This window comes from Anas platyrhynchos, chromosome 2 (genome assembly GCF_047663525.1).
Source record: "Anas platyrhynchos isolate ZD024472 breed Pekin duck chromosome 2, IASCAAS_PekinDuck_T2T, whole genome shotgun sequence".
NCBI classification, from domain to species: Eukaryota; Metazoa; Chordata; class Aves; order Anseriformes; family Anatidae; genus Anas; species Anas platyrhynchos.
In genome coordinates, this window is record NC_092588.1 from 93,857,834 (window position 1) to 93,877,087 (window position 19,254).

Below are 19,254 nucleotides of genomic sequence, written 5' to 3' on the forward strand. Positions count from 1 at the left end.
CTTGTTGCACAGAAAATATTTTTAGTTGGAAGCTTTATTATGCAAGCTGTCCAGCAGTCTGACAAAGCTAAATTCCAGCTTACAGCTGAAAACCGTAGGAAAAATTCCAAAGCCTTTAGAAATTCTGAGACTTTAATCCCAGCTGGCCTCACTAACATCTGGGCACACATACAAATATACTTTTCATATGGATTTTCTGCTATTTGAATAATGAAAAATAGAAAAAGAAAAAAAAAACACCTCTATTTTTGTAAATAGTTGTATCACAATGACAAAAAGAAAACAGTACTATAAGTACAGATTAGCCATACTGTCAGAGTAATAAAGCTGTTTCTGTAAAACAGCCCCACTCAGAGCTCTTGGGTAATATTGAACTGCTCTCTGGAGCAGAATTCGCTTCTTTAACCATCAAAAAGCTTCAAGGCCAAACAATCCTCCTGTCTTCTACAGGGCCAGCTTATGCTGTTCTGCACAAGGGCAGGTGGTATCCTCACAGGGCCAGCCAGTTTTGATAAGATGCAGAAATGCGTATGTGATATCAGCATGTTTGTTTTAAGTTTAATCAAGAGCCATCAAGAAAAATGTAAGAAACTAGAAGAAAGGATATGAACAGGAGAGGTTAAAGCAGGTAGAGGCTGCAAAGCCACCTAGACATGCAGCAAAGATGACTATGTGCAATGGATTGTCAAGTCCCATAGTGCTGGCTTGCAACTGCTGGCAGTGAGTAGAGCACAAAAATCACATCCCTTCTCAGCTAGATCCATGGTGTTCATTCAAGAAGAGCAATCATAACAAGGATTTTGCTCAAAAAGCACACCAAGGATTGCTGAGTTCCCATAACACTGAGATGGAAATGCATCCAAAGTGGCTGTTATTTGACCAAGATCTCTCTTCTTTCTCTTCTTGCCTTATTTGCTTTAGTTTCATTAAAAGAGGTTTTCATGTTTTGCTAAGGAAAGGCCAATGAGGCAAGTTTTGTGGCATTTTTTTCCAACTATGCTGCTTATGGCCTAAACAAACAAAGGGACTTACTGTCAATCCATTGTATACAAGGCTGCATACAGTATACATTTTTGCATTAAGACACAGTTGTTTCACCTGATAGTAGCAGAGAAAGTCTCAGTGCAGTAAAAGGAGGAATCCTGTGTGTGGTGGCCACAGGGAGAGACAGAGACAGAAGAAGCTACCTGTCTTACCCTCATCTCCCATCAAAGGGGAGAGAATATAGGTCTCTTCTCAAGCTGAACTCATCCCATAAAGAAAAGAAACTTGACCACATTTTGGGGAAGCAATCCCTGCTACTAGGATTTCCAGCTGAGCAAGCTGGTTGCACTGGGAACTGCTGCCTGCTGGTGTGGCTCGTGGTGCAGCCTGCCAAATGGCAGCCGAGCCCAAGAGGGTCAGACACTGAGGGGTGTGTGTGTGACTCTCCTTCTGTGCATCTAAGGCGGGAGCCTTACAGGAACAAATTAAACCATCATTTCTCTCTGCACATGCACAGTTCTTCTGTCAAAAGGCTGTCGAGTAACTCTCAAGCTCTCAGAGAAAGTTTCTTGTAATTCTTTCTCCATTCTTTTATTTTTTTTTTTCCTTAGGAAAACATGAAGGTGGGACAAATGATTCACTTGCATTGCTGAAGATAGATTTGGGGAGTACTGGGGCAGTCAGTCAGTACAAGGTGGTGCATTAGGGGTATCTTCAGTGTACCTGCTGCTCCATTAGCGTACCGACCTTATTTTAGGAGGTGAGAATAAGAGAAATCACCAGCCATTATGCAACACATCCAGGGACAGGAAAAAGCCTATTATATAAAATGTGAAAATATTATCACATGATTGATGTCATTCTTTACTTGCCCTATTAGAAAGACAGGGCAGATGCTGAAGTGGATTCTATTACATACATATCCATGGGAAAATCATTTAATGACAAATTTTTAAGGATAGCGCTATGGACAGTGCAAGCATGTTTTCATCCAAATGATGTACAGCTTTGTAGAGAGACCTCTCAACCTCCCTCTGTCCCACCTTACAAGAGAGCTCTAGCCAGGTCACACAACAAAGACAAGATTTGAGGTGGATGCATGCACATAGGATCCTGGGACAGGCACATAGCTGGTCACACGATGCAGAGGGACAAAGCTTTTGTGGGGTAGCATTGCAACCTTGGTAGATTACCAATTTGAATCCTGCCTAAGGTTCATGGTGCATGAAGAGGACTTGCATGTACACTTGTGGGATTGCATTGAGACAGGAGCCACAGCACCTGCAGCTTTCGGTATACTAGGCAGAACAGGTCTGAAAAAGCTGGAGAATACCAGTCTTATATGAGACAGAATTATTTGACATGAAACAGAACAGTTGAGAAAGATAGACTATTGTGATTTGTTTTCAACCAAGGCAAAAGACAGCCTGCCTTTAGAATGATGACAAACAAACGACTACTTGCTCAGGACACTATAAATGGAGAGTAGAAATCAGAATAATAAGAAATACAGAGCTGTGCTGTCCAAGGCCAGAAACTTCAACCAATGCCTCTGCAGGCATGTTTTAGAAATCACAGAATCACAGAATACTCTAGCTTGGAAGAGACCTCAAGATCATCGAGTCCAACCTCTGACCTAACACTAACAAGTCCTCCACTAAACCATATCGCTAAGTTCAACATCTAAACGTCTTTTAAAGACCTCCAGGGATGGTGACTCAACCACTTCCCTGGGCAGCCTGTTCCACTGCCTCACACCCCTTTCAGAAAAGAAGTTCTTCCAACTTAAAACACCCGTGGTGCAACTTTAGCCTGTTTCCCCTCGTCCTGTCACCAGGCACGTGGGAGAATAGACCAACCCCCACCTCACTACAGCCTCCTTTAATGTACTTATAAAGAGCGATAAGGTCACCCCTGAGACTCCTTTTCTCCAGGCTGAAAAATTGAAGAGTGGCCAGCCTTCCTGGACTCCTCTGCCCTTCAGAACAACTCCCCAAGGGACTCTACCAACCAGGGTCCTGAACAGCTCAAAGTCGGTCCCCTGGAAGTCCAATACAGCAGTTTTACTGGTCCCCTTCCTGGCTTCTCCAAGAATGGAGAACTCTACCATTTCATAGTCACTCTGTCCAAGACAGTTTCCAACCATCACATCTCCCACCAGTCCTTCCCCATTTGTGAACAGAAGGTCTAGCTGGGCACCTCCCCTAGTAGGCTCACTAACCAGCTGCGTCAGGAAGCTATCTTCCACGCTCTCCAAAAACCTCCTAGACTGCTTTCTCTGGGCTGTGTTGTGCTTCCAGATTATATCTTGGAAGTTGAAGTCCCCCACAAGAAAAAGTGCTGACGATTTTCCAACTTTTGTCAGCTGCCTGTAGAATTCCTCATCAGTCTCCTCATCCTCGTTCAGTGGTCTATAACAGACCCCCACCAGGATGCTTCCCTTGTTGGCCTTCCCGCTGATTCTAACCCATAGGGAATCAATCTTATCATTCCCAGCCTCAAGTTCCACAACACCAAAACTCTTTCTGATATAGAGAGCCACACCACCACACCTTCCATGCTGCCTGTCCTTTCTGAAGAGCCTGTAGTCAGACATTGCAGCACTCCAGTCATGAGAATGGTCTCACCATGTTTCTGTGATGGCAACCATGTCATAGCCTGCCTGCTGCATGATTGCTTCCAGCTCCTCCTGTTTGTTACCCATGCTGCGTGCATTAGTGTAGATGCACTTCAGCTAGGCTATTGCTTTCTCTCCCAGCCTTGCCATTGTTACCCCTGGCACAGCTCTAACAAGCCTTGTTTCAGTGCCGTCCCCCTTCTTACCTAGTTTAAAGCCCTCTCAATGAGCCTCGCCAGCTCCTGGCCTAGGATCCGTTTTCCCCTTAGAGATAGGGACCCATCTGTGGCCATCAGGCCGGGTACCAAGTAAAGCACCCCATGGTCAAAAAAAAAAATTTCTGTGTTGGCACCAGCCTCTGAGCCATGTGGTTATCAGGTGAGCTTTCCGTGTCCTCTCTGTACCCCTCCCTGCCACCAGAGGGATGGACGAAAATACCATCTGTACTCCTGCTGCATCCACTAACCGTCCCAGTCCCCTAAAGTCCCCTTTGATGGTCTTCAGACTTCTCTCTTCAGTGTCATCACTGCCAGCCTGGACTATTAAAAGAGGATAATAGTCAGAGGGGCGAACCAGGTTGGGAAGCTTTCTGGCAATGTCCCTGACCCTGACCCCAGGGAGGCAGCAGGCTTCCCTACGGGTAGAGTCAGGCTGACAAACAGGTTCCTCTGTTCCCCTGAGAAGGGAGTCGCCCACAACAATCACCCTTCTTTCTGTCCTGGTGGAGGCAGTCCTTAGGCGTGGAGTCGACTTCCTCACCCTAGGCATCCTCGTGGGTAGACTTTCTACCTCTAATATCTCTACCTCTTTCTACCTTTAAATACTACAAATGTTTTCACTAACACAACTTCTATTCCTCAAAATAAGTTTAAAATTACTTTGGACCTAGAAAAACATTAAAAGAGTCATATAAGTGAAATACAGAACAGATTATTATCCAACATGACAGATTAGTCTATATGTGTAATGAAAAGCGGAGTGTCAAAAATGATTCTTCTAGTTATGAAGCAAAAGACGTATATATTGTCTACTCAAGGTTGTTTGCCCTCACTGAGTTTTCTTTCAGTTATGATGAACTTTCACACATACACCAAACCAAACCAACCAACCAACCAAAAAAAACAACAACACATTATTTTTTTTCAGAAGTTCTCTTCCAAAATAGGTAGAGACCACAGGGTAGAAACAGTGGGAAATGAGAAAAAAAATCAGGAAAAAAAAAAAAACCAACAACAATCCTGACTTGAGTTTCAAGATGAAAAATATAAAACCTTCTTTTCTCCTTCCCCCCCCCAAAGTAAGAGGTTGTACCAATATATAGCAGTAGGAAAATCTATTTACTCTCAGCATATTGAGGAAAATAATAGAAAGATCTACATTCACGGACACTTGACTCCTAGAATGAATCATACCATGAGTGATGACAGCTTAGTACTACTGTTAAAAAATATTTGGATTTTATATGTCTAATCCATCTACAATATTAGTGACATAAGACAATCTGAGATAATATTAAATACTCCACTAGTTGCAACAATAGGAATATTTACTGAGTATACCTAAAATAGGACCACATGTAGGGAACATAAAAGATTTTTCAGAAAAAAAAAAAAAAAGTCCAGAAAGAGAATTAAAACCAAGAACTTCTTAAATTACTAGTAACAAAAGTATTTTTTGGATCAGAACCAACTACTAAATTCTGTGATCCAATTCCTAATCTTTGGACAAGTAATTTTTTAAGAAACTAGGTGTCACAATTCTACAGTTGGTGAAGAAACTAATAAAAATATTTGATATATATCCTGCTTCATGCTTCATTTTTATTTAGAATTTTATTACTCTCTACAATAATCTACTACATACCATATATCACAGTTACTAAAACATATTTACTCATGGACATTAGTGCGACTACCTGAGAGCAATTTAAATATTTGAAAGGAAACCCACTAAGTCTCAGCAAGTAAATAAAAGAAATGACTAAATATCCTTTAAAGCCAGTTTATAGGTAAAAAAAAAAAAAAAAAAAAAAAAAAAAAAGAGACACTGAAAGACTTGCTTCTAGTTACTTTGGAAATCTAGCATGTTTAGAAAGGAATTCAGATAACTGCCTCCAACCTGACTCTAAAGATGGTGTTTTTGACTCAAGCTGACCCATCTCCCCTCTGAGGTGTAAAAATTTTTGTAAAAGCTCTGCTTTTTTTATCTGCAATTTGTTTGGATTAAATATTTTATATGAAATATTTATGTCAAAGAGAAAAGGAAACCAACACTCCCAAAATCTTTAGGCTTAAGTAACTCTGAACAAGATCAAAGGGTTGAGTAAGTCAGCGTGACAACGCATGCAATCATCTTCCAAATCCAGTAGACAATTAGCATATCTGAATTTGGAAACAACCTTTAGCCAAGGATTTTGCAGATTGTTTTGTGAAGATATATGGCAAGAATTGTAAATGGCTGTATATGTAATGACAGATACAAACTTGAAAAGTGATCATGTGCATTAAGCTTATTTAGCACTATTTTTATTACAACAGCTACATTTCTTTACTCAGAAACTTATCAAAGAAATAACACATTCACACTTTGCAGGCAAGGATCCACAAATATATATATAATGTATCTCAGCCAGCTCCTGCTGTACAGGTTCCTTTGTGCAACGCTGCACTCCCTGTGGCCCCAACACTGTCTGGCTTTATTCTTGGAGGAATTTGGATGGCACAGAAACCTACATGCCCACACCTACAGGCTTCCTCACAGTTTCTCACGCTTCCTCACTCAGAAAAGACTGTAATTGCTCAAGAGCCCAATTATCAACAGGGCAACACTTGTAAAAATATTTTTGGCCAAGGTGATAAAAAATACTCTACATTCACAGAGACATCACAGAAGCAGGAGTCAGGTCCACTTAGTTGAATGCTTTTAGTTTTATTCCCTTTATAATAAAAATCATCTCTCTATGTTTGGGTTTACTGAAAGCAATTGAAATCTAGTCTAACTGAAAGCTCCACAAAGTAGGAGATTGCAGGAGAAAAGGGAGTTGTTTCTTCACCTGACATCATCCTCAGATCCAATGTCTCCTCTGAATTCACCTGTGGCATGTTAGCACCAAGGGAAAATTGTGACTGACCAACTTCATTGCCTTCTACGATGGCATCACCAGCTGGGTAGATTGGGGGGAGAGTAGTGGATGTCATCTACCATGACTTTAGCAAGGCTTTTGATACTGTCTCCCAGGACATCCTGATAGCAAAGCTGAGAAAGTGTGGGATAGACGAGTGGACAGTAAGGTGGGTTGAGAACTGGCTGACTGGCCAAGCTCAGAGGGTGGTGATTGGTGGCGCAGAGTCCGGCTGGAGACCTGTGACTAGCGGTGTTCTCCAGGGGTTGGTGCTGGGTCTGGTCTTGTTTGACGTCTTCATCGACAACCTTGATGAGGGAATAGTGTCCACCCTCAATAAGTACGCCAATGATACAAAGCTGGGAGGAGTGGCTGACACGCCAGAAGGCTGTGCTGCCATTCAGCAAGACCTGGACCGACTGGAGAGATGGGCAGGAAGAAGCCAAATGAGATTTAATACGAGCAAATGTAGAGTCCTGCACCTGGGAAGGAACAACCACATGTATCAGTACAGGCTGGGGGATGACCTGCTGGAGAGTTCTGAGGAGAAGGACCTGGAGGGTCCTGGTGGGTGACAGGCTGACCATGAGCCAGCAGTGTGCCCTGGTGGCCAAGAGGGCTAATGGGATCCTGGCGTGCATTAAAAGGAGCATGGCCAGCAGGTCAAGGGAGGTGATCCTCCCCCTCTACTCTGCCCAGGTCAGGCCTCACCTGGAGTACTGTGTCCAGTTCTGGGCTCCCCAGTACAAAAAAGACAGGGACCTCTTGGAAAGAGTCCAGCGGAGGGCCACAAAGATGATACGGGGCCTGGAACATCTTCCCTATGAGGAAAGGCTGAGAAATCTGGCTCTGTTCAGCCTTGAGAAAATGAGACTGAGAGGGGATCTCAACACTGTGTATAAATACCTGACGTGTGGGGGACTGAGGGATTTGGCCAACCTTTTTTCAGTGGTTTGTGGGGACAGGACAAGGGGCAATGGCCACAAAATGGATCACAGGAAGTTCCGCACCAACATGCGAAAGAACTTCTTCATGGTGAGAGTGATGGAGCACTGGAACAGGCTGCCCAGGAAGGCTGTTGAGACTCCTTCTCTAGAGATATTCAAGGCCCGTCTGAATGCCTACCTGAGCAATCTGCTCTAGGGAACCTGTTTTGGCAAGGGGGTTGGACCAGATGATCTTGAGGTCCCTTCCAACCGCTTCAGTTCTGTGATTCTGTAATATGGCATAATGAGGGACAATACAGTCACAGGGCATATTTTATGCAGCACCTTAGGACTGCAGTAGATCTATGGAGGCTGCTTTGGAGGTACAGAAGTCTTGCATTCCAGACAACTCTGCCAAGCCAAGATACTGCAGTGATTATTACGTGTTTCAGTTGGGTTATGTCCAAATTACCTATCACTCTGGGGCTGCGTTTACCGGTTACTTAGCACAATGATGAAACTTAATTTGTAGAGGGACATGTTTCTTCATGGGGAAGCTCATTTCTGTTAGCCAAACCTCTGATACCAATGGAGTAGTATGTTGCTGCCTTTGGGATTGAGTCATTTTAGTAGAAGGACAGGGAGGATGAGGAGAATATTGAAAGTTTTTTTCAACATTAAGTCTTCAAACACATCATAACCCAATTTGTACGGATGCCAGCCACTCCTTTTGGCAGACTGCAGGATGTGTTGTTGTGTTCTACAAACAATTTGTTGACTCTAATTAGCAATTTGAGAATAGAGTAAGAAGAAAAGAAAAATAAAGAATTGAGAGCACAGTGCCAGTTACTACAGCAGGACACACACTCTTTCATTATTCTTTTTCTAAATGTCATTGAACAATGGTCACATCCAGCTGTTTCTTCATAAGCAACTATGCATACAAGTGGCCCCTATTACATCTGACACCGGCTGAGTAAACGCTTGCTCTCCTTTCTGTGTAAGCATCCTTTGTGATTTCTTGGGGGGACTCCAACATGCAGCCTAGCAGATAAAAGCAGACATCAACAAATACATGTTTGTTTGTTGTTGTTGTTTTTTCTTCATATCCCTTATGCTTTATGTTTCAACTTGATAGCAATGACCTGGGTGTTTTGCTATTCAACATGGCTTAAAACACAGACCAAATCCAAGTTCACCATGTTGCAGGTTATCTGGTCCTCTTAAAAAACTTACACAAACATTTTCAGCTTTTTCTCTAGTAATAAGTGTAACAAACTGGTGGTGTCAACACACCAAATAACCATAAAACCCCCAATATATCTGCACAGTCACTATGTTCTCTCATATGAACCACCATGTTTATGATCAATTTTTCGAGGTTTAAAAAAATAAAAGGCAAAAGAGAAGACTGTGATGATTACTGCAAAGAAAAGACAAGAAGTGCATATATTTTATTTCTTCCCCTCACACCCAGGCACCTTTCAGAGATCCTTAGACAAAAAAATGCAGTGGCAGATGTAATCTTTTCTGATGCTTCCTATATACCATCTTTAAACCTTTCCTTTGCAAATGCATCTTTTGGTCCCTTTTGCCCAATTTATCCTATCTGGAGAGATTAATTTTTCTTGCAGATAAAGAATTGATAGTTCATCACATCTCTTCAGCAATAAAGCTGGATGCAGGGACTCATACTGCCTGCAAATGGCTTGTTTTGCCTGACTGGGAAGAAACAGCCAAAAACATGAAAAGTCCTCAGCTGGCCTTTACTTCTCATGTATTGAACTTTTGGCTTATGACTACATGTCTCCCCCGGGGCTTTCTCCAAAGCCTGACTTCTGAGATCAGGCAGTGTTTCACTGTGGGAGTAGCAGACAGTTCCACGATCTCTCACAGCTCAACGGATACTCCCATCTCTCTTCGAGCCTTCAGGTAGAAGATCTGGGTAACACTGCTTGGTGAGCTCTGGCTGCAAAGCAACAGTATCCAGGAAAGCAGACTCTCCTCTCCTGTAGGTATCACAGATAACATGTCTCATTTGAGATAATGCAAAAGGAATTCTTTCAGATATTTTTGAAGGGCATTTTGTAAACTCTTCCCTTTGCAGATGATGGGGATGTGGGGTGGCAATCCAAGAAAGATGGGTAAAACACTTTGGTTTCAACATCAGTCATAAGAGATTATCTTCACTATGGTCAGAACTGACATCTATACCTTTGCCAATGTCCTTCAGACCTTCCTCCCACCATCTTTCCTGTTTAATGCAGTGTCTACTCTTACACGTGCAAAAATATAAATAGAACAACTCTCCCTACTTCCACCATTGCCTTTCCTCTTTTCTCAAAACCCTAAGGTTTCGGTAAAGACAGCTGCTATCACAGCTTTTGTTGCTGGCTGAGTACAGAGCACTTCAGTGGCACAGGAGGCTACAAGATACTCATCCCTGCTGGAGCAAGTTTTCATTATTTCTTTCTCAGCAAAAGCAAGTATATCTTAAGCAGCTGCCTTCAAAAGAAATGGAGAAGGAGTGAGCTGAAGACTTGCAATGGCTTTGGCAAGAACTGCCATTAAAATATCAGTAACAGCCATGAGCATTCGCCCACAGCACTAACTAGCATGTTAAAAACATAGAGAATGCACAAGTAATACAAAGTTTAATGATACTCTTTATAGTAACTGATCAAGACTGTATTTTGAAAATGTATGTTCCTAGTGAAAGATGACATTTGATTTGGAAACTGTAACTCCGGACAGTGAGGCATGAATATTTGGCTGCTAAGCCATTAGTATCTCTTTCAAGAAGAAACCGTTCCCAAGGTGTATAATATTTGTATTGAAATGTTCAAATTTCCATTATGACAGTAGGACTAGATACAGAACACTCACAAATCTAGAGCAACTAAAGACACTACATGAATATAGTGTGCAGGGTTCCTCTCTTTTCTCCTAACCTTTCCCTTCACCCTCTTCTAATAATCGTGTTAGGTCAAGAGTTGCATGTTTGTACTCCAGACAGTCACTGTCTAGTGTATCTGCTGGTTTTACCTACTGGGCTAGCTCACAGATCTCTGGCATGCCGAGCAAGTGACAGGCACTGGCTGGCTGGTGTACAGCAACCAAGCATCCATTAGATGGTCTATCTAAATGGATAGGCTGCCCATTTTAGCCATCAAGTCTAGGTTAGCCAGAGCGTGTGACTGCTCTTCCTGAGCCTGCTAGCCAGAGGTTATAAATCTAGCAAGAACTTGTTCCTGTGGTGGGGACAAGACAGGGGATATGAGGCAGTACTGGAGGTAGAAATGCAAGGAAGAGTGACAGATCCAAACCAAGCTAGCTTGCTTTTGCTTGTTGTGCATCTTTGCTCTGAAAAATTTAGGGCAAACCAGGATTGTACATTTTTATAATTTGCCAGTGTCACCACAAGCTACAGCAATGTACTAGAACTATTGCAAAAGATGAGAATACTACAAACCATACAAAAAAAAAATCCCTTTCCTTGAGGAGAAAACACAGTGAGTGTCACTAACAATCACCTAAGACTTGCAAAAATTTGCATGCCTGTATGTGTCTGTTTTAAAAGCTCTGTTAATATGTGAATACCTCAGCTTCACTAGGGAGATAGCAAAGAATATGTGTTTACTACATAAAAGAGATGAGACCTAACAGTCTGACACAAAGGATGAAACAAACAAACAAACAAACAAAACCTCTGAAAGACCTGCATTATTTTCTGCAATTTTGGGGATTTCCTTACATGACAAAGTCATAATGCTTAATGCTTCCACCTCAGCCTAGCTCTAGCCCTGACACAGACTCACTTGGCCGCACTGATGGCAAGTTATTGATGTAAAAGTATAATGCTTTATCTGGAGAAGTGTCTGAGGGCTGAGGTAGTCTGGGTTACCTGTGTTGCACTTCTTCCTTCATACTCTCATCATCATTGGTCCAACTCTTTTGCAGTCTAGCTCAGAGAGAGGTAAGCAAAAAATCCCAAATTCTTCCTCAAAACAAAATTCCTATATGAAGTCTTATTTTTTTGCATAACTCACACTATGCCAATTTCACATCAACACTATCCCACCAACACCTTAAGCTTAGCAAAACCTCATATAATTAAATGCTGCCTCCCACCTTGGCTTCAGCAGATGAATCTTCTTATGTTTACATATACTCTCCTTACCTACTAAATTTCAAAGCAAAAATAAAAATGTGAAGATCATCTGTTTCCAAAAAGTTTCTCCACTTAAGGACCTACTTAAATTTTTCCACTTAGGATCTTGGACAGCAGCTTCTTGTTCACACTTAGGATGCTGGCATGAGAATTAGCCAGGGGTGACCAAGTAAACCAGCTGCTTATTGTTCAAGTGAGACCTCCTAATGTGCTGGCTGGACCAGATTGCCTTCCAGTGTCAGCATGTTGGTAGTGTCCTTCAGAAACACATAAGAAAACAAATAAAAACTATCAACCATATAATGCAGGTAACAAAGAAAAAAATAGATTTTATGTAAGTGTAGTCCAATGGTGTTCCAAGTTAAAATGGTCAGAAAAACTGTAAAAGACAGCAACAATTTTTTCCTCATTTTTTTTAGAGAAAGGTGGATTGACTGCACTTGATATAGAAGTGATTCTGTCAAGTACAGAATGTTAAAAACAACCTGCAGATTTAAGTGGATTAAGGTATTTCAGAAGGTTTGAGAGAAACTACATAGAATTAGCATCTTTGAGGAGCACTTTATAAAGACATATCTCAGAATACTTGCAGGAAGAGAACTAGTGTGAGAAAGTATGCATTTCAGTTCAGTTCAATGAGAGGTCAGAGAGGTCATTAATTGCCCCAATATGTTAAATGTCATTTCTGTGCTTTATGTCAGTCAGGCAGTTTAGTATAGCATTAGGACCATTATTATTTCATGATATTTGATAGGAAGTGGTTTGTAGCAGCTGCTTCTGAAATTAATTCCTAAATTCTCCACTGAATCATTTGGATAATTTGTTAGGCATTTGTGGTTTCACTAATCAATAGCAGATAAACCTAAGCTACATTGGCTGGGCTTTAAGATAAAAGTAAAGATTCTTGCTCATATGCAGGTCCAAGGAAGGTTAATGAGTCATAAATATACAACACAGAAGACTAAGGATGTTCTGTGTTACAGATGGCCCTCTGACCCAGACACCAAGACATATACCAAGATACCAAGACAACACATGTAACAGATAATATTAAAGGGCTTTATTCTTAACATGTATTTTAGGATTAGGAAGTGTAATCACAAGATTGCACCCACCTACATCTCACATATTTGAATTAGCCCTAGAATGCTTATTCAGATTAATTCAGTATCAACTTTAGGGAAAAAAAATATGGAGGACTAACCTAAATGTTATGAGGTGTATAATAAAAAACTTAATGTTAACTAATCTTTCTGTACTCCACTTATTAGATTTTCAGTGCAATCAGAATTTAAGTTTGACAGTTTACAGAACTTATACAGGCAAAAATGAAATACTGAATTTAAAGTAGGATGACTGCGCTACTGAAGAAAAATTTCCAAGCATTTGTTCTGTAGATACTTCTTCCAAAAGGTGTAAATCTCTGCTGCATCAGAGAAAAGGCATTCCAAAAAGAACCTACAAGATTTCTGTAGAAGAATCACATCTTTAAACTCTTCTGATTAAAAGGTACTTTTAATGTCAAACTGCTTATTATTGTACTGTCAATTTGTTCATCCTTTGCTATTCACAAAATTTGGCTAGTTGAAGTAGATGGGTCAGCTTTATTTTTGGAAATAAATAGTTTCTAGAATCCTGAGGATTTATACCCAAAATGAGCAGGTATTTTTCCCCATTAGAAAGTAACACAAAATATTTGGATGAAGAAATGCTCCGGTAAAAAAGTTATGTGCCAGTTTACCCTCTTTACATTAGCATCTTCGTTAGCACTGACACTATTTCAAATCTTTCTTGGTGGTGTTATGCTTACGACTGGATTCCTAGAACTGCACAACATTCCTCTGCATTGACAGCTGTAAGAAGATGCTGCTGCAGCTGTAAAATTCACTTCTCAGACTTTTACTGGAGCCTTCGATAAGTAATAACACACCCAAAGCTGTTGTGCAAAAAGGAAAAGTGACCGCCACAAATTCCAAAGGCTGCCAGTAGTGCAATTCTGGAGAGAGGTACTTTCTCCAGAAAACATGTTAAAATCTGCACTGGGGTGGCAGCAACTACTCAGAAAGGCACTTAGACCTGCATTGGAGGTACATGACTATTATTACTGTTTACAGTAACCTCAGTAAACTCAGAAATAAGGGTAAAGGGCATTCTTAGCTTTCAGTACAACAAGGCCTAATGAATTTATCATTTAGCACACCACCTTCTTTTTTTCTATCAGAAACATCCATTTAAAAGTCTTCACTAACACTAACACTAATTTTCAATTTATGAACAAGCTAAGTGACATGACTGTTGGAGCGTTTGAAGATAACATTGCTGTTTCAAATGAAGCTGCCTTTCTACCAGAGTGGCGCTTGTTCTCAGAGGTTCAGGAACACCACTTCTCCTTTTTAGCCTCAGGCTCTTAGGCCTGCCTGTTCTCTGTTCTTCTCTCTCTCTCCTTTTTTTTTTTTTTTTTTTTTTTTATGCCACAGTGAGGCTGCACAGAGAGCTGCTCCATGGATAATGGGACTTCTCCAGGCAAGAAGCAACCTACCCTAAGGCCTGCAGAAATAAAAGGGCATCTCTGACTTCAGGAAAATTCACCCAGTAAGCATAGGTGATGCACGACATGTGAAAGTCAGGATCACCACTCAGGTACTCTCAGTGTTCCCATAGATTCATACACAGATTCTGGGTTAAAAACCACGCTGCTCTGAGCACCGTGGAGTACAGCTCAGGTACACCACGTGATTTCCAGGTAAAGCAGCACATAAATCAATTGCAAGCTTTTTTTAGTTTCCAAGACATGCATAATGCTTCAGCAGCATCAACATGACCAGATGGCCAGTGTCATTCAGGAACCACACTGAAATCCTACAGAAATATATAAAGGACAGAGATGTTGAAAAGTATAAGTGTTTGGGTTTGTATTCATCAGTGTCCTCAAACAATGATGCACAAAAGGGGACAAATTTACATGAACTGAACCCCACTTCTTCCATAATTCTATTGATACTCAGAGCAGATCATGGTTTTCTACGAGATTGAAAACACCAGCACAGCTGGGAAGTCTGCCCTGGCATGACTAATCTCATCTTAGTTTCTTGCACTGACATGCAGAAATATATTTGTTCTAACACTGCTGACCTAATAGGTTTGTAACAGTGTGGTTGCAAAGCAGAAAGGGATGTGGAGTCAACACTCATATCCACACATCTGCACCAAACAGGACAACATGTCCCCAGCCATAGTGACACAGCAGGTCACTCAGAAAGATGGAAACCCAGGTTCCTTTGACCCCTTACTCCATCTATTTATTACCTGATCATCTGACATTTGCTAAAAAATGTAGCCTGGCAAATGCTAACAGAAGGGAAGAAGTAGAGAAGATTGTGCCTACATAGATGGGCTCACAGACACAGTGTTGTCTTTGCAGGAGCCCAGCCAAGTCATTCACCAGCTCTGTAATATTGCTGGCATAACAGGAGAAGGAGGGGGCAGACAAGCAAATCCACTAAAAATGACTCAGACAGAGTCGTTATCAAATGACTCAGAATAACAAGTGAATAATAGGGCTTATGAAAGTACAGACACTGTTGGATGAAGTCATTCATATGACTTGTGTTTCCCAGTGACGCAAGAAGCAAATGAACTGAGGACTATTGACAATGTACGATTTCTATCTTGCACTCTGCAAAACAATTTAGAGGATGTTTTCAGAGAAAGTCTGAACCATAGATAAAAAGTGACATGAGATAGCTGGGGAAGAAAGAGAAACAGACTAAGCTGAGGTTTTTTGCACTTTTCTCCCCAGAGTCATGAAAACAAAATGGATTGCTAAAAGCTTATCAAACAGAGCTCATTCTTCAGTCGCACTGCTTATTTGTCCAGAGAACTGGAGAAGTTTTCTGCGTGACTGAAAGGCTGTCTGGAAGCCTAGTTTCTCAAAGCTAAGTATCTTTCACCTGCCACCATGGAGCACCTTTCTCTATCAGCCAGACATAGTCTGGCATGACCAGCAACTGAAACCCAGGCTAGTACTTTCCACAGACCTCAAGGTAATTACACAGAACACAAGAATTAAAGGTCTGTTTGACATCCCAGCACATCATCCAGTGTCTATGCCAGGAGAATTGACTATACTCAAGTTTTTTGTGGCACATATAGGTGTAGTAATAGTTATTCCCATAGTATTTTATTCACACAATGGCACTTATATCACTATTCCAATGCAGTAAAACAATCTTAACCTCGGGATATGGTTTAGTGGGGACTGTTAGCGTTAGGTCAGAGGTTGGACTTGATGATCTTGAGGTCTCTTCCAACCTAGAAATTCTGTGATTCTGTGATTCTGTGTGACTTCTTTATCTGCAGATCTGGAAGCCTGATGAGCAAGTATCCCAAATCTTATCTGCATTTTATAGATGGGATACAAGAGTGATAAGCACACAGTGGAGTGCTTTAATGGTAGTTAAAATCTCTTTGGCATGTAGCATACAATTGAAATGGCCACTCATTGGTCACATCAAAAGAGTAAAGTCACCACAAACACTCAGCACTTCAATATACCTTAATCGTTGATCCCCTTGCTTTGCATTTCTCATGTCTGACAAAACTAAGTTCCTTCCAATTCAAAAGCATTCAGAGTCATATGAAAACCATACTGAGTGACAAGAGATAAGGAACAAATGATAAATAGTTCAGATTGAAAAAAAGATTATGCAGGTGAGCAGAGGCAATCTCACCATCTTCCAACATGGAACAGAACAAGGCCTGTGAAGCAGAAGCAGCTTGCTTCCCTGACATACATAAAATCTGGGGCACCTACTTTGTCTCTGGATGGAAGCCTCTTCAGAAACCATTGGTGCTACTTTCACTTAGCTTGATTGTCCCTCAGGAAGTCAGGAAGGAAGAGAGGGTTAAGCACACACATTGTCCTGGCTTACTTTGTGTGAACTCCTCCATGGGACAACTGCAGAAAGAATTACACAAAATTTCCAATGAACTATGTGTTACACTGGTAAAATAACGGTAGATTTAGAACTTTCTAGTATGAAATAATACTAAATGAATGCCTTAATCTTTCCCCCAAAAGGCAACTTTTTGGATAATGTTTGTCACCACTTCTAGCTATTAAGGATCTCTTGGCACTTTATGGGAGTGTTAAACCTTGTGTTACTGCTGAAATCTTACTTTATGAACTGTATTTTGTCTACCTGAACACCTCCTCTAACTGAGGCATTCTCTGAGAGACTTTTTATCTCATCATTGTAACCTAGATCAGAGAAATGACACGTAAGATCTGATGGACTACTTACTAAAATGTTCTTCTCATTTGACTTCATGGATTTTGATAGAGACTCTTTTTCATAAAATGTTTGTGATTAATTTGTTATTTCACTTGTCTAAACAGAGGACATACCATTTTTCTAAAGCTACTTTTCCCCCACAGAGATGCGATTTTTCTTTTCATTAAATATGATGATAGCCAAAGTAGGACAAAAGCTATAGCAGCAGCTCGAATGATACTGAAAAGGCAACAAGTATGCCAAGCTCATTACAAACATTAAGAAATGTAAGAAAGTTACAAACTTTCTCTGGTCTAATGGAAGAATTGTATTTGCTTAGAAACTGCAAATCTTTTTTGTCCATCCCTCATGTGATATTAAAAACAACACTCCTCCCTCCATCTGAATACCCACAGGCTTATAGACTGACTCAGCAGATAGAGATCCTAGACCCTTCTTCCTCTTTTATCTGGGTTTAATTAAAACAACAACACAGGAATACTTCTTTCCTCTTACACTAATTACATAAGAGTTATGAAATACAAGGAGGCCATACTAATATCTGAAACAAAATCAGTATTCCCACTTCCATTCAAGTCTTCTTGTGATGTGGCTTTGGAGTTGATGTGATTAGTAGCACAAAAAAATCAGCTTCAGCCTTCTCCCTAAAAACACTTGTTTGCTCTTGTAATGCTTACAGCAGGGTCAAGTTACTGAGCTACTGTAATTCTGTGGATTAAGATAATTAACTCCACAATTTTTGAAGAATGACAACTTCTGAAAGCTGGGCAGGAAAGTGGACAGAAATACCTCACCAGTTCCCATGCACATTTTAAATTCAATCATTATGTTACAGATTTTCCACGCTGGATCTGTTCTGGAGTTACAGGCAGGTCTCTTAACTCACCAACAGAAGAAGTGCTATAAAGCAAGCCAGGATTTCTTCTGAATTACCCAAACAACTTATTATCAGCACTGCAAAACACCATACAGATCTGCTTCATGCAACTTGAGTGCATTTGAAGTAATATTCCTGATAAGAAAGTGCAGCACCAGCTTTAAGCTCCAATTGCTACACTCAATGCTTCCTTCATTCCTCATCTTTAATCATTTCTGTATCTCTTTAGAAAGATTTATTCCAAGGCATATTTAAAGGTTATTTATCTATTCTCACCAGAAAGCCAATGTACTCATAAATTGTTTCACAGAACATAAGTCACTTTTGTTGGTCACAAACTCTTCCTTCCTTGAATTATGCTGTAGAGTTCACTGGCCTCTGTAAGCATTCAGAAAAATTGGGAGCTGTTGGTAATGCAAGTCTTGAATTAACTTCTAGCAAAGCATTACTTCCCCAAATCCTCAAAACTCAACTAAGTGCTTCTGCACCACTTACTGGAAACTGTGTTGTTTGTTGACAAGGTGGTGCTCAGTCCCTTTCTTTCGGGCCTTTCTAACAGGCTGTGAGAAGGAGACCCTGAGAAGGCCAGCAGGGCTCGGCAGCTGTGATGGGCTACAGCACTATGCTCTGATGGGGAAAAGCTGAAAGCCACTGAGGAAAGAGTCAAGGTGCTCTGCCAAAAAACAGCAACCTCTTGTCAAGGCATGAGCCGTGGCTCTTACATTTCAAACATGGTAAAGGAATGAGAGCTTAAACTAAAAAGCATAAAAACACTGACCTACTGCAGAGGTTAGGTTGCTCCCAACATGTATGTGCTGTCCCGGGTCACTCAGCCCAATGGCAACTGCAGAATTTGGTCTGTTTTAAAAACAAACAAGCAAAACCCCAAAGTTTGTTGGTTTTGTTTGCTTGTTTGTTTGTTTTCCTTGCAGAGTAGGCACAATGATCAAATCTGAGCACTGTAATATTTTCAGCTCTGCATGTCTCAAAAGGAGATTTTTCATTTACATAAATTCTAAACAATTAAAAAAAAAAAGACAAAATTCAGGATTACTTATTCTTTTTAGAGATAATACACTTACTGATAGTTTGTTTAAGATTTTGCAGGCCAAAGAGGAGGCTGGAGTATTCAATAATTGTAATTAGATGTATGTAGCTCTTCTAATTAAATTGATATTCTAATTAAATTCTAATTAATTCCAATTAAATAGATAAATCTAACAAACACAGGTAACTTTTTTTTTTTTTTAAATTCTTGTTAAAA

At 40.7% G+C, this 19,254-nt stretch overlaps 1 protein-coding gene across 12 annotated transcripts in view; it reads right to left on the reverse strand.

The window, feature by feature from the left end:
* MYRIP (myosin VIIA and Rab interacting protein) overlaps positions 1-19,254 on the reverse strand; it is a 217,822-nt gene that overhangs the window by 65,673 nt on the left and 132,895 nt on the right. For 2 of the 12 annotated variants that reach the window (XM_072033197.1, XM_072033198.1), the window contains exon 2: positions 16,633-16,776. The exons of the other annotated variants lie outside the window; for them this stretch is intronic. The gene's annotated coding sequence lies outside the window, so the exon portion shown is untranslated. The remainder of the gene's footprint in view (positions 1-16,632; positions 16,777-19,254) is intronic. 12 annotated transcript variants of the gene reach the window in all.